General features: G+C 40.4%; 1 non-coding gene across 1 annotated transcript; it reads left to right on the forward strand.

The window, feature by feature from the left end:
• Window positions 1-11,415: 11,415 nt before the first annotated feature.
• Window positions 11,416-11,519, forward strand: LOC148577804 (small nucleolar RNA R71). Its single transcript, XR_015902848.1, has one exon. It is a non-coding gene; the product is annotated as a small nucleolar RNA R71 (small nucleolar RNA).
• The last annotated feature ends 1,281 nt before the right edge of the window (window positions 11,520-12,800 follow it).

Consider the following 12,800-nt stretch of genomic DNA (forward strand, 5'->3'; position numbering starts at 1 on the left):
GCTCATCTTCCCAATTCCCCATTTAAGATTTTGCAATTTACTTTCCGCCATTTATATTTTGCTCTTTATTTCCAGCATTTACATTTTCTGCTATTTACTTTCCCGCCATTTAATTTCCTGTAATTCTCAAATTAAATTCTTCTTAGCTCAACTAGAACATTCCTCCAATTAAAGTTGCTTGACTAATCAATCCCTGTGGGATTCAACCTCACTCTACTGTGAGTTTTTACTTGATGACAATTCGATATACCTGCCGAGGGAAATCTGTTGAGAGATAAGTTTCTGTGCATCAAGTTTATGGCGCCGTTGCTGGTGATTGATTTTGTATCAATAATGATTAAATTGGTGGATAACAAGATTGAGCACTTTTTTTTTCTTTTACTGATTTAATTTCTGTTTGAGTAATTTACTTTCAGTTTCAGTTATTTTCTTCCCTTTACCCCTTACCCGTTTGAGATATTCTCTTAATTGTGACAATTCAGTTCACTAACCCACTAACTGTTTGATATATTGCATCATTCACACTAACAGTACTTTTTTTTACAAGAATACTCTCTATCCCCCTTTTGCTTTGGCCTTGTTGGTTGTATGACAGGTAGAAGAAGCGGGGCTTCAACTTCCTTTGATTCTGAACCTGAGAGGACCTTCCTTAGATTAAGGAGGGAAGCAAGAGGAAAGAGAGTGGTTGGTGCTGAGGAAGAGGAAGAGTACTTTGAACCAGACATGGATGAGAATATGGAGAATCATCATGAAGAAGAAGCTCACAACCATGGCAGAGAAGGTCCAGTGCATCATGCTGGGAAAGAGTGAAAAGTTCTGGGATTCTACATAAATCCAAACCCATGAAACTATGGAAGTAGCATCCAAAAGCCAACCATACATGCCAATAACTTTGAACTAAAGCCACAGCTCATCACCCTCGTTCAGAACAACTGTTCATTCGAAGGAAGTGTCCAAGAAGATCCCAATCAACATCTAACCACCTTCCTGAGGATAAGTGATACTGTGAAGTCTAATGGTGTTCATCCTGACACCTATAGACTGCTTCTGTTTCCCTTCTAACTCAAAGACAAAGCATCTAAATGGCTGGAATCCTTCCCGAAGGAGAGTTTAACAACCTGGGAAGATGTGGTGAACAAATTCTTGACAAGATTTTATCCTCCTCAAAGGATCAACAGGTTGAGAGCTGAGGTACAAACCTTCAGGTAACAAGATGGTGAAACTCTATAAGAAGCATGGGAGAGGTTTAAGGACTTGACAAGAAGGTTCCTGCTAGATATGTTCAATGAATGGGTGCAGTTACACATCTTCTATGAGGGTCTTTCTTACGAATCAAAGAAGGCAGTAGACCACTCATCTAGGGGATCTCTGAACAAGAAGAAGACCATTGAAAAAGCCATAGATGTCATTGAGACTGTAGCAGAGAATGACTACTTCTATGCCTCTGAAAGAGGTAACACTAGAGGAGTGATGGAGCTAAACAACATGGATGCATTGCTGGCTCAAAACAAGATGATCACCAAGCAGTTGGCTGACCTTACCAAAAAGATGGAGAGGAACCAAATAGCAGCAATCACCACCTCAGCAGCAGCTTAAGAAGGAGTGAATGAAGAAGCAGAGGGTGATCAGGAACAAGCCAACTATATTGGAAATTCACCTAGGCAGACCCATGATCCATACTCCAAACTTATAATCCTGGTTGGAGGAACCACCCAGACTTTGGGTGGGGAAATCAACAAGATCAAGGCCAAGATCAGAGACACCACAACCCTAACAATAATGCAGCTCACCAACATTCCACACAGAGATCATATCAGCACCCACCTAACAACACCTCTCAACATCCATACCAAAACCAAAATAGCCCTTGTCATCCCTCCAATCTCAATTTACCATCATCCGAAGATAGATTCTCAAGGATTGAGACCATACTTGAGGGTATATGTAAGGAAATTCAAGATAACAAGGTGTTCAAGGAGGAGGTTCGAGCCAATATCAAGAACCAGGGAGACACCATCAAGAGGCTAGAATTTCAAGTGGGATACCTCTCTGAGAAGATTCCCAAACCTACTGATAGCTTCCCAAGTGACACAGAGAAAAACCCGAGAGGTGAAGCAAAGAAAGTAAGATGGGAAGATTACAAGATGGTCACTATAAGTGATAAGGGGATTGAGAAAGAACTGAACAAACCCTTAGAACACTCTGGAGATACTTCAACAGAGAAGCAGGAAGAGTGTCACCAAGAAACCAAAATTACACAGAAGGAGATTCTGAACCTCTATGCACCTTTTCCCCAAAGACTCAAGGGTGGTGTAGAAAAGAGAATATACTCAAAATTCCTCGACATGTTTGTATCCCTTCATGTGAACATACCTATTCCGAGGGTTACCTGAAACTAGAGGTCGATCTCGGATGAGATCTTCGGTACAGGTCGGAGATGGTGTGTCCGGCTGGCTGGTGGCTGCCGGAGCTGTTGTGTCCGACTTGTTGGACTTGCTGCACTGCTGATCCTCGGCCACCGGAGGGTGGGGGGTACCTGCAAGAGACTCCGATGCTTAAGTTAGCATGGGTATTAAGTAGGTTTTATGTAGAATCAGAGTATGAGTTATACCTGGGTACTCCAGTGTATTTATAGTAGTGTGGGCTGACCTTTCTGATAAGATAAGTTAGTTATCTTATCTTATCTTATCCTGTTTTGGACGAAGTCAGCTTATCTTCAAGGGAACCGCCTTTGTCTCTATAGGCTGGGATTGTGATGCGCATAAACTTGTTATGCTACGATTTAGGAAATTGCACGATCGGCAAAATTCCTTCCGGCAAGTGCACCGGTTATCGTCAAGTAAAAACTCACAATAGAGTGAGGTCGAATCCCACAAGGATTGGTTGAGTGAGCAATTCGGATTAGAAGTGTGTTCTAGTTGAGCGGAATCAAGATTTAGATGAGAATTGCGGAATGTAAAATTGGCGGGAAACGTAAATGACAAGAAATTTAAATGGCGGAATCTTAAATTGCATGAATTAAAGAGCAGAAGCTAAATTGCTGAAATTAAAAGGGAATGGGGGTGATTGCATGAATTGAGTTGCAGAATGTAAAGAGAAAGTGGAAATCAGAAATGGGGAATTCATTGGGTTATAGGAGATATTGAGATCTCCGAATCAAAACATGTTTATCTCTTCCTCAACCAATGCGTTCATTGAATTTTGCTTGGCAATCTTATATGATTGGATCCCAATCCCTTGGCTCACCAATTCTCTCTAAAAACAAACAAATTCCCAATCCCTTGGTTTAAATGTTCATAAGAAGAGATGATGCTCGATCACTGATTATACCACACAGTTTCATGAACCACAATTTGGTAGGATTACATGTCACAATATCCATCCAAACCCCAATCCAATTCACTGTGAGAAAGCTTCTCTAGCATGAATCCTCCATTCCTTTCCCAAGGTTCCGAAGGATTCCAATTATGGGTAGTTTCTTTCCCAAGACAACTACCCAATGGAATTAGATCGAGAAGCTTTCTAACAAAATTCAAGAGAAAAGATTGAAGAAGAAGATAAACTATTATTGATTCATTGAATTACAATAGAGCTCCCTAACCCAATGAAAGGGGGTTTAGTGAGTCATAGCTCTGAATTCAATTACAAAGAAATGAAAACTAGCTAAATGAAAAGGTAAAAGTCCTTTCTAACTTAAATTCTATCCTATTTATACACTTTCTATATTGAGCTTCTGTTGTGTTTCTTGGGCTTTGAGGCCTCTCCCTGCTTTCCTTTTGCCTTGGGTTTATGATCCATAATCTTGATGAGGCTGTTGATCCAAATTCTGTAACATTCATTGAGCCAACTTAGTGATAATCAAATAATGACACATGACTCAATAAATTGAAATTTCAGACTCATCAATCCTTCAGGCCCAATCCCATAAACCATGATATTCAATTGGGTTTCATACCAGAGTAAGTTTAAGTTAATGTTTGTGCTCAAATACTAACTTAAACCGCAATATTTTTGGCCCAGAAACCTTTTCCAAGAGTGGCGTTTAAGTTGCAGTTTAAGCTTAAACTGCAGCTTAAACGCCAGACACTTCCAGTGATGCCTTTTGTGGAAGCACGTTTAAGCTTCAGTTTAAGGTTAAACTGAAGCTTAAACGTGGAAATGGAAGAAGGCAGCCCTGGAGGGTAACTTAGTCGAACACGTTTAAGCTTCAGTTTAAGGTTAAACTGAAGCTTAAACGTGGAGATAGAAAAGGGAGCCCTGGAGGTCGAACACGTTTAAGCTCCAGTTTAAGGTTAAACTGGAGCTTAAACGTGGAAGCTGAGAAAGGCATCCTGGAGGTCGAACACGTTTAAGCTCCAGTTTAAGGTTAAACTGGAGCTTAAACGTGGAAGCTTAGAAAGGTAGCCCTGGAGGTGTCGAACACGTTTAAGCTCCAGTTTAAGGTTAAACTGGAGCTTAAACGTGGAAATGGAGAAAGCAACCCTGGAGGAGAAACTTGGTCGAACACGTTTAAGCTCCAGTTTAAGGTCAAACTGGAGCTTAAACGTGGAAATGGCTCCCTGGTGCTTTTCCCCTTTCTGGCGTTTAACCTCCAGTTTAAGGTTAAACTGGAGGTTAAACGTGGAACTGCCCCCCTTGGTGCCCTTCTCACTTCTGGCGTTTAACCTCCAGTTTAAGGTTAAACTGGAGGTTAAACTTCAATTCCAGCATTTCTTAGCCTTCATGATTCTGGCGTTTAAGCTCCAGTTTAGGCTTAAACTGGAACTTAAACTCCACATGTGATATTCAAGCTTCCTTTATTGATTTTGTTGCTTCCTTGCTTAGCCTCTTCTTCCCTGAAATCATCCAAACAATTGCATCAAAGTCTTGCAAAATTTCATGAGAAATCTTCCATTCATAGCATTCAAGTAATATAACTAAAAACTCATGGAATTTGCATCAAAATCATACTGTTTGGATGGTTCATTGCTTTGTTATTCATTTAACCATTCTTGGTTACTTTAAGCTCAAGAAAATGCATAAAACAACTAAAACTAACAAAAAAATGCTAGTGAAACTAGCCTAAGATGCCTTGGCATCACAACACCAAACTTAATACTTGCTTGTCCCTAAGCAAGTCCTGAGTTATTTGAGAAGAAAGTATGAAACAGAAAGCAATTACATTGGCTATATTAGCAAGCATTTGAAGTTCATCAGAAGGGTTTTATGCAGAAAGTTGCAGTATCACTTTTTCATTCTTATCAGGTAAGATTATCACTTTTTCCTTGCATCCATCAAACACTGCTATGGCCTCTTGTTATTCTTATGTCCTTGGCACTTCTCTTCTTTGTTTTTCTTTTCTTTTTCTTAGAGCTTCTTTGCTCCTTGTTTGCTTAGTGTCATGTGTTGCACAAGCCTTTGGCATTTTCTTTTTCTTATCAGTGCACTACACATATCCACTCCAGGCATTTTAGTTCACATTTCTTCTTGAGACATTGGTGCCCAGCACCTCTTTGTGTGACTAAATGTTTTGTATTTAGGTTGCTCTTGATAATGGACTTTTGGTTGATAATCCCGGGTTAGTTAACCCAAGTTACCGAGTGTTGAAACACTCCTCAGAACCTATTCATCCAAGCATATCCTTAATACATAAACACCACAGGCATTTGTCTCAGAAGTTCAAACCATTGGTGCCTAGCTTATTTGGTTGCCCTTTTTCAGTGGCTTTTTCTTCTTCTTTTTCTTTCTTTTTCATGGCCAAAGACTTTTATTCATCAAGATCCATAGACAGTTTTCAATTTCTACACAAAAAATGATAATTCTACACTCTATTTCTAGTGATCTGACTAAACAATCAAGCATGCATACCACCACTTAATTCTACTTGATTTGTCACTAATTGAGCCAAGTTACTTTTGTTCAACTTTTCTTTTATTTTTGGAAACAGAACAAGCATGGCAAGCATTTGTTTAAGAAGGTGAAGTTATATCCAAACATCTAGGCATTCACTTTATTCAAAGCAATAAACAGACAAATATACTAAAAACTTCACATTCCAGAAAGATTCAACATTTACAGTTTAAACCAGAACAAGCATGCTTTTGTTTGCCCTTTTTAAAGAATTATCAAGGAACAATACCACCTTGTGAAATTCCTTGTTTTCTCTTTGTTGCCAGGAAACAATTTGATTTCTCCTTCTTCTCCTAAATGTTGCTTCATGCTTTAAGATCCTTGTTTCCTTTCCTGCAAAGAGTGATGAAGTTGCTTGCTTCTCAAGCACTTGAGTGGTTAGCTCAACTATGTGTGGGTAAGTATCTGAGTCTTAAGTTGGTGTGTGAACACCAAACTTAGTCTCCCACTTACTTCTCTGTGCTTTGAATCCTTGAGTTCTCTTTGGAATGAAGTTGCTGCTAAGGGTTTTAAGCATTTCTGTGACTGCTTAGAATGGTTGTTCCTTTCATATAATTCAAAGGTTGTTGTGTTCAGTTGATCTTTATGGTGGAACACCAAACTTAGAGTCACACATTCCCCTTTGAATTATTGATCCATGAATTCATTGTTTGGTGTGAAACACCAAACTTAATTCTTTGCAATGCACAGAAACTACTTCACCCCTTTTATTGAAACAAATAAAAGAAATAGCAAAAGGGTATTACCTCAGGTTGGGTTGCCTCCCAACAAGCGCTTCTTTAACGTCATTAGCTTGACGGTCAGCTTCCTCAGTTGAGGTGATATTTAACTTTGTCCTTCTCCTCCACATCTCCCAAGTAATGTTTGAGTCTTTGACCGTTCACAATGAAGGTTCGTTGTGACTTTTCTTCCATGATTTCTACTTGTCCATATTTGGAGACCTTGGTGACAAGGAATGGTCCAGACCACCTTGATTTTAGCTTCCCTGGAAATAGCTTCAGCCTAGAATTGTAGAGCAATACTTTTTGTCCTTCTTCAAATTTCCTTGGGGCTATGTTGCTGTCATGCTTCTTCTTTGCTCTTTCTTTGTAAATTTTGGCATTCTCATAAGCTTCCGCTCTGAATTCTTCCAACTCTTGAATTTGCAACATCCTTTTTTCTCCAGCAGCTTTGTTGTCCAAGTTCAAAAGTTTCAAGGCCCAGTATGCCTTGTGCTCCAACTCCAGTGGCAAATGGCAAGCTTTTCCATATACTAGTTGGTAAGGAGACATTCCAATTGGTGTTTTGAAAGCTGTCCTATATGCCCAAAGAGCATCATCTAGCTTAATCGACCAGTCCTTCCTTGAAGTTCCCACAGTCTTTTCCAGGATCCTTTTGAGTTCTCTGTTAGATATTTCGGCTTGCCCACTTGTCTGTGGATGGTATGGTGTGGCTACCTTGTGTTTGACTCCATATTTTAGAAGCAATGCCTCTAATGGTTTGTTGCAGAAGTGGCTTCCTCCATCACTGATGATTGCTCTTGGAACCCCAAAGCGGCAAAAAATGTGTTTTCTGAGGAAGTTCATGACTACCTTATTATCATTGGTTGGAGTTGCTATTGCTTCAACCCATTTGGAGACATAGTCTACTGCCACAAGAATGTAATTATTTGAGTATGAGGAGGGAAAGGGTCCCATGAAATCTATCCCCCATACATCAAACAATTCAAGTTCCAGAATGAATTGTTGTGGCATTTCATTTCTTCTTGGCAGGTTCCCCGCTTTCTGGCATTCATGGCAGTGCTTCACTAATTCTTTTGCATCTTTGAAGATAGTGGGCCAATAAAAACCACACTGCAACACCTTAGCTGCTGTTCTTTCTCCTGCAAAATGTCCTCCATAAGTGGAGCCATGGCAGTCCCATAAGACTTCCCTTCCTTCTTCCTCGGATATGCATCTTCTGAGTATGCCATCGGAACATTTTTTGAACAAGTATGGTTCGTCCCAGATGAGGTATTTGGCATCATTTACCAATTTCTTCCTTTGATGTTTGTTAAATTCCAACGGTAAACTCCCAGTGGCCTTGAAGTTTGCTATGTCTGCAAACCAGGGTGCTTTATGAATTACCATGAGTTGTTCATCAGGAAAGCACTCATTTATATGTGTGCTTTGTGCGCTTCCTTCTTCACATGGTATTCTTGATAAATGGTCTGCCACCTTGTTCTCTACACCCTTCTTGTCTTTGATTTCAATGTCAAATTCCTGCAACAAAAGAACCCATCTAATAAGTCTTGGTTTGGATTCTTGTTTAGCAAGTAAGTATTTTAAAGCTGAATGATCAGTGAAGACAATGACTTTAGATCCAATGAGATAGGATCTAAATTTGTCAAATGCAAAGACTATTGCCAAGAGTTCTTTTTCAGTGGTTGTGTAATTCCTTTGGTTATCATTCAAGACTTTACTGGCATAATAAATCACATGTACCAAATTGTCTTTCCTTTGTCCTAACACTGCCCCAATAGCAAGGTCTGATGCATCACACATCAGTTCAAAAGGTAAGTTCCAATCAGGTGGGGCAATGATAGGTGCAGAGGAAAGTTTTTGCTTCAAAAGTTCATAGGCTAGCATGCAATTTTTATCAAATACAAAGGGTGTATCAGAGACAAGCAAGTTACTCAAGGGTTTGGCTATTTTAGAAAAGTCTCTAATAAACCTTCTGTAAAAACCAGCGTGTCCCAAAAAACTCCTAACTGCCTTGACATTACTTGGTGGAGGTAATTTTTCAATGAGTTCCACCTTAGCTCTGTCCACCTCAATGCCTCTATTAGAGATTTTGTGGCCAAGGACTATTCCTTCTGTGACCATGAAATGACACTTTTCCCAGTTTAATACTAGGTTAGTCTCTTGGCACCTCTTAAGCACCAAGGCAAGGTGGTGTAGGCAGCTAGGAAAAGAATCTCCAAACACAGAAAAATCGTCCATGAAGACCTCAATAAATTTTTCAATCATGTCCGAAAAGATGGACAGCATGCATCTTTGGAAAGTGGCAGGTGCATTGCACAATCCAAAGGGCATGCGTCTATAAGCAAAAACTCCATATGGACAAACAAATGATGTTTTCTCTTGATCTCTAGGATCAACTACTATTTGGTTGTAGCCTGAATATCCATCCAAAAAGCAATAGTAAGCATGTCCGGCAAGCCTTTCAAGCATCTGATCCATGAATGGGAGTGGGAAATGATCCTTTCTGGTGGCTTCATTGAGCTTCCTGTAGTCTATGCACATCCTCCACCCAGTGACGGTTCTTGTGGGTATGAGTTCGTTCTTCTCATTTGGCACCACAGTTATGCCACCTTTCTTGGGAACTACATGGATGGGACTAACCCATGGGCTATCAGAAATGGGGTAGATTACCCCTGCCTGCCATAACTTCATGACTTCCTTTTGTACCACTTCTTTCATGACGGGATTCAATCTTCTCTGAGCTTGAATGGAGGGTCTAGCATCCTCTTCTAACAAGATTTTATGCATGCATATGGATGAACTTATCCCCTTCAAATCGGCTAGGGTCCATCCAATGGCATCTTGATGAGTTTGTAGCACCTTGATCAATTCTTCTTCCTGTTCTTGGCTCAGGGCAGAGCTAATGATAACAGGGTGACTCTCATCACTACCCAAGTATGCATACTTGAGATTAGGGGGCAATGCTTTGAGCTCAGGTTTTGGTGCTTCCTTCTCTTCTTTCACTCTCTCTGGCATGCTTGGCATGGTTGTTTCAGCAGCCTTGATGTCACTAACTTCAATATCCTTGGTTAACTCCTCCTCTGCCACTTCCTTTATTGTTTCCTCAAAAGTTTCTTGTACTGCAATGTCCACTACATCAACCCTCATGCATTCCCTTAGTGATTCTGATGGATAGCTCATTGCCTTGAATACGTTAAACACCAATTTCTCATCATGTAGTCTAAGAGTGAGTTCACCCTTTTGTACATCTATGATGGCTCCAGCAGTAGCTAGGAAGGGTCTTCCCAGAATTATTGAAGCTTTGGCTTCTTCCTCCATATCTAACACCACAAAATCAGCAGGAAATATAAAATCTCCCACTTTCACCAACAAATCCTCAACTATCCCATGAGGGAATTTAAAAGTTCGATCTGCCAATTGGAGGGCCATTCTTGTTGGTTTGGCTTCCTCAATCTTCATTCTTCTCATCATTGTTAGAGACATCAAATTGATGCTGGCCCCTAAGTCACACAAGGCCTTCTCCACCATGACTTCTCCTATGATGCAGGGGATTTGGAAACTGCCTGGGTCCTTCAATTTCTGAGGCAATTTGTGCTGAATGATGGCACTGCATTCTTCAGTTAACAACACAGTTTCCTCATTTCTCCAGCTTCTCTTCTTGGTCATTAATTCTTTTAAGAATTTTGCATAAAGTGGCATTTGCTCTATTGCCTCAGCAAACGGAATGTTGATTTGGAGCTTCTTGAAAATCTCCAAGAACCTGGAGAATTGACCATCCTTTTCACTTTTCATCAAACGTTGAGGATATGGTGCTTTAGGTGTATAAGGCTTCAGGACCTCTTTTTCTTTTTCTTTTGTTGCGGACGGTGTAAAAGATTGTCCTTGTTCCTTGTCTCTCACATGTTCCCTTGCTTCATCCTCTGTGGTTTCCTTTGAGATCTCCTTTAGATTCTTTCCACTTCTGAGGGTTATGGCCTTACATTCTTCCCTTGCAATAGCCTTGGCAGCATGAGAAACGCTTGTCCCAGGGGTTTGCTTAGACAAATACAAAATTTGATTTTCTAGCTTCTGGATGGCAGCTCCTTGGTTTTGCAGGTTAGAATTTACTTCTTCCTTAAAAGCTTTCAATTCGGTTATGTCTTGACTCATGGTTGCAAGCATTCCTTCTATCCGGTTTAATTGATCTTGAAATTGTTGGTTCGGATTAGGTTGGGTAGGTTGATTATTTTGGCCATGATATGATGGTTGGGAGTAAGTGTTTTGTGTGGCTTGGTATGATCTTTGGTTGGAGTTTTGGTATGTGGAATTGTTATGTTGGTTGTGGTTGTAAGGTTTGTGGTTTTGTGGTTGGGTTTGTTGGTTCCCCCACCCAAAGTTTGGGTGATTTTTCCATCCTGGGTTGTAAGTGTTGGAATGTGGATCATATGATTGCCTTTGTTGGTTTCCCACATAGTTGGCCTCTTCCCAATCACCTCCTTCAATGCTTACTTCCTCTTGATCTTGTGTGTGTATTGCAGCCACTTGCTTTGTTTCTAATTGCCTGGTAAGCTCTGCTAGTTGCTTGGCAAACACCTTGTTTTGGGCTAGAATTGTATCAACATGGTTCAGCTCCATGACTCCCTTAGTGTTGTGCCTCTCTGATGCATAGTAGTACTCATTCTCAGCCACTGTCTCAATCACTTCAATGGCTTCTTCCACAGTCTTTTTCCTGTTCAATGAACCTCCTGATGAATGGTCTACAGCCTTCCTTGATTCATAAGAGAGTCCATCATAGAAAATATGCAATTGCACCCAATCATGGAACATGTCTGGTGGGCATTTCCTTGTCAAATCCTTGAACCTCTCCCATGCCTCGTAGAGAGTTTCACCATCTTGTTGTCTAAAAGTTTGAACCTCAGATCGAAGCCTATTAACCTTTTGTGGGGGGTAGAAACGTGCCAGAAACTTGCTTTCCACCTCATCCCATGTTGTTAGACTCCCCCTTGGGAATGATTCCAGCCACTTAGCTGCCTTGTCCCTAAGTGAAAATGGGAACAAAAGCAGTTTATAGGCATCTTCCTGGACTCCATTGGACTTCACAGTATCACAAATTCTCAGGAATTTTGTGAGATGTTGGTTGGGATCTTCATTAGCACTCCCACCAAATGAACAATGATTCTCCACAAGTGATATTAGCTGTGGTTTGAGTTCAAAATTGTTGGCCTGAATGGGTGGTTTCTGAATGCTGCTACCACAATTCCCAGAGGTTGGGTTTATGTATGAACTAAGAACCCTCCTCTCAGGAATGGCATTGTTTCCATCAGCTCTCTCATGGTTGTGAACTTCTCTATCCATGTTGAGATCTAGAGCTTCCTCAAAATTGTCCTCAGATTCTCCTTCAGATTCTTCTTCTCCCAGTACTCTCTTCCCTCTTGCTTCCCTTCTAAGTCTATGAAGGGTCCTCTCTGGTTCGGTATATGGAGGAGTTGATGTCTCTCCTCTCCTACCTGTCATACAAGAACACAACACAGGCAACAAACAAGTGAAATACTCTTGGTTAATGGAAGAGTATGGTTAGAGCAATTGAGGAATTAATTCAAACAGTTAGTGAGTCAGTGAGTTAGTTGCTTGAATTTAAAGGCATAAAGAAAGAAAGCATGTAACAGAGTGCAGAAATTAAAATTCAACAAGTAACTTGTACTGAATTAATCAAAACAAAAAAAAATGCTCAATCTAGTTAACTTCCAATTGGAGAATTGTCAATCGAAAACCAATCCCCGGCAACGGCGCCATAAACTTGATGCGCATAAACTTGTTATGCTACGATTTAGGAAATTGCACGATCGGCAAAATTCCTTCCGGCAAGTGCACCGGTTATCGTCAAGTAAAAACTCACAATAGAGTGAGGTCGAATCCCACAAGGATTGGTTGAGTGAGCAATTCGGATTAGAAGTGTGTTCTAGTTGAGCGGAATCAAGATTTAGATGAGAATTGCGGAATGTAAAATTGGCGGGAAACGTAAATGACAAGAAATTTAAATGGCGGAATCTTAAATTGCATGAATTAAAGAGCAGAAGCTAAATTGCTGAAATTAAAAGGGAATGGGGGTGATTGCATGAATTGAGTTGCAGAATGTAAAGAGAAAGTGGAAATCAGAAATGGGGAATTCATTGGGTTATAGGAGATATTGAGATCTCCGAATCAAAACAT

Source organism: Arachis ipaensis, chromosome B1 (assembly GCF_059453495.1).
Source record: "Arachis ipaensis isolate K30076 ecotype BB chromosome B1, ASM5945349v1, whole genome shotgun sequence".
NCBI classification, from domain to species: Eukaryota; Viridiplantae; Streptophyta; class Magnoliopsida; order Fabales; family Fabaceae; genus Arachis; species Arachis ipaensis.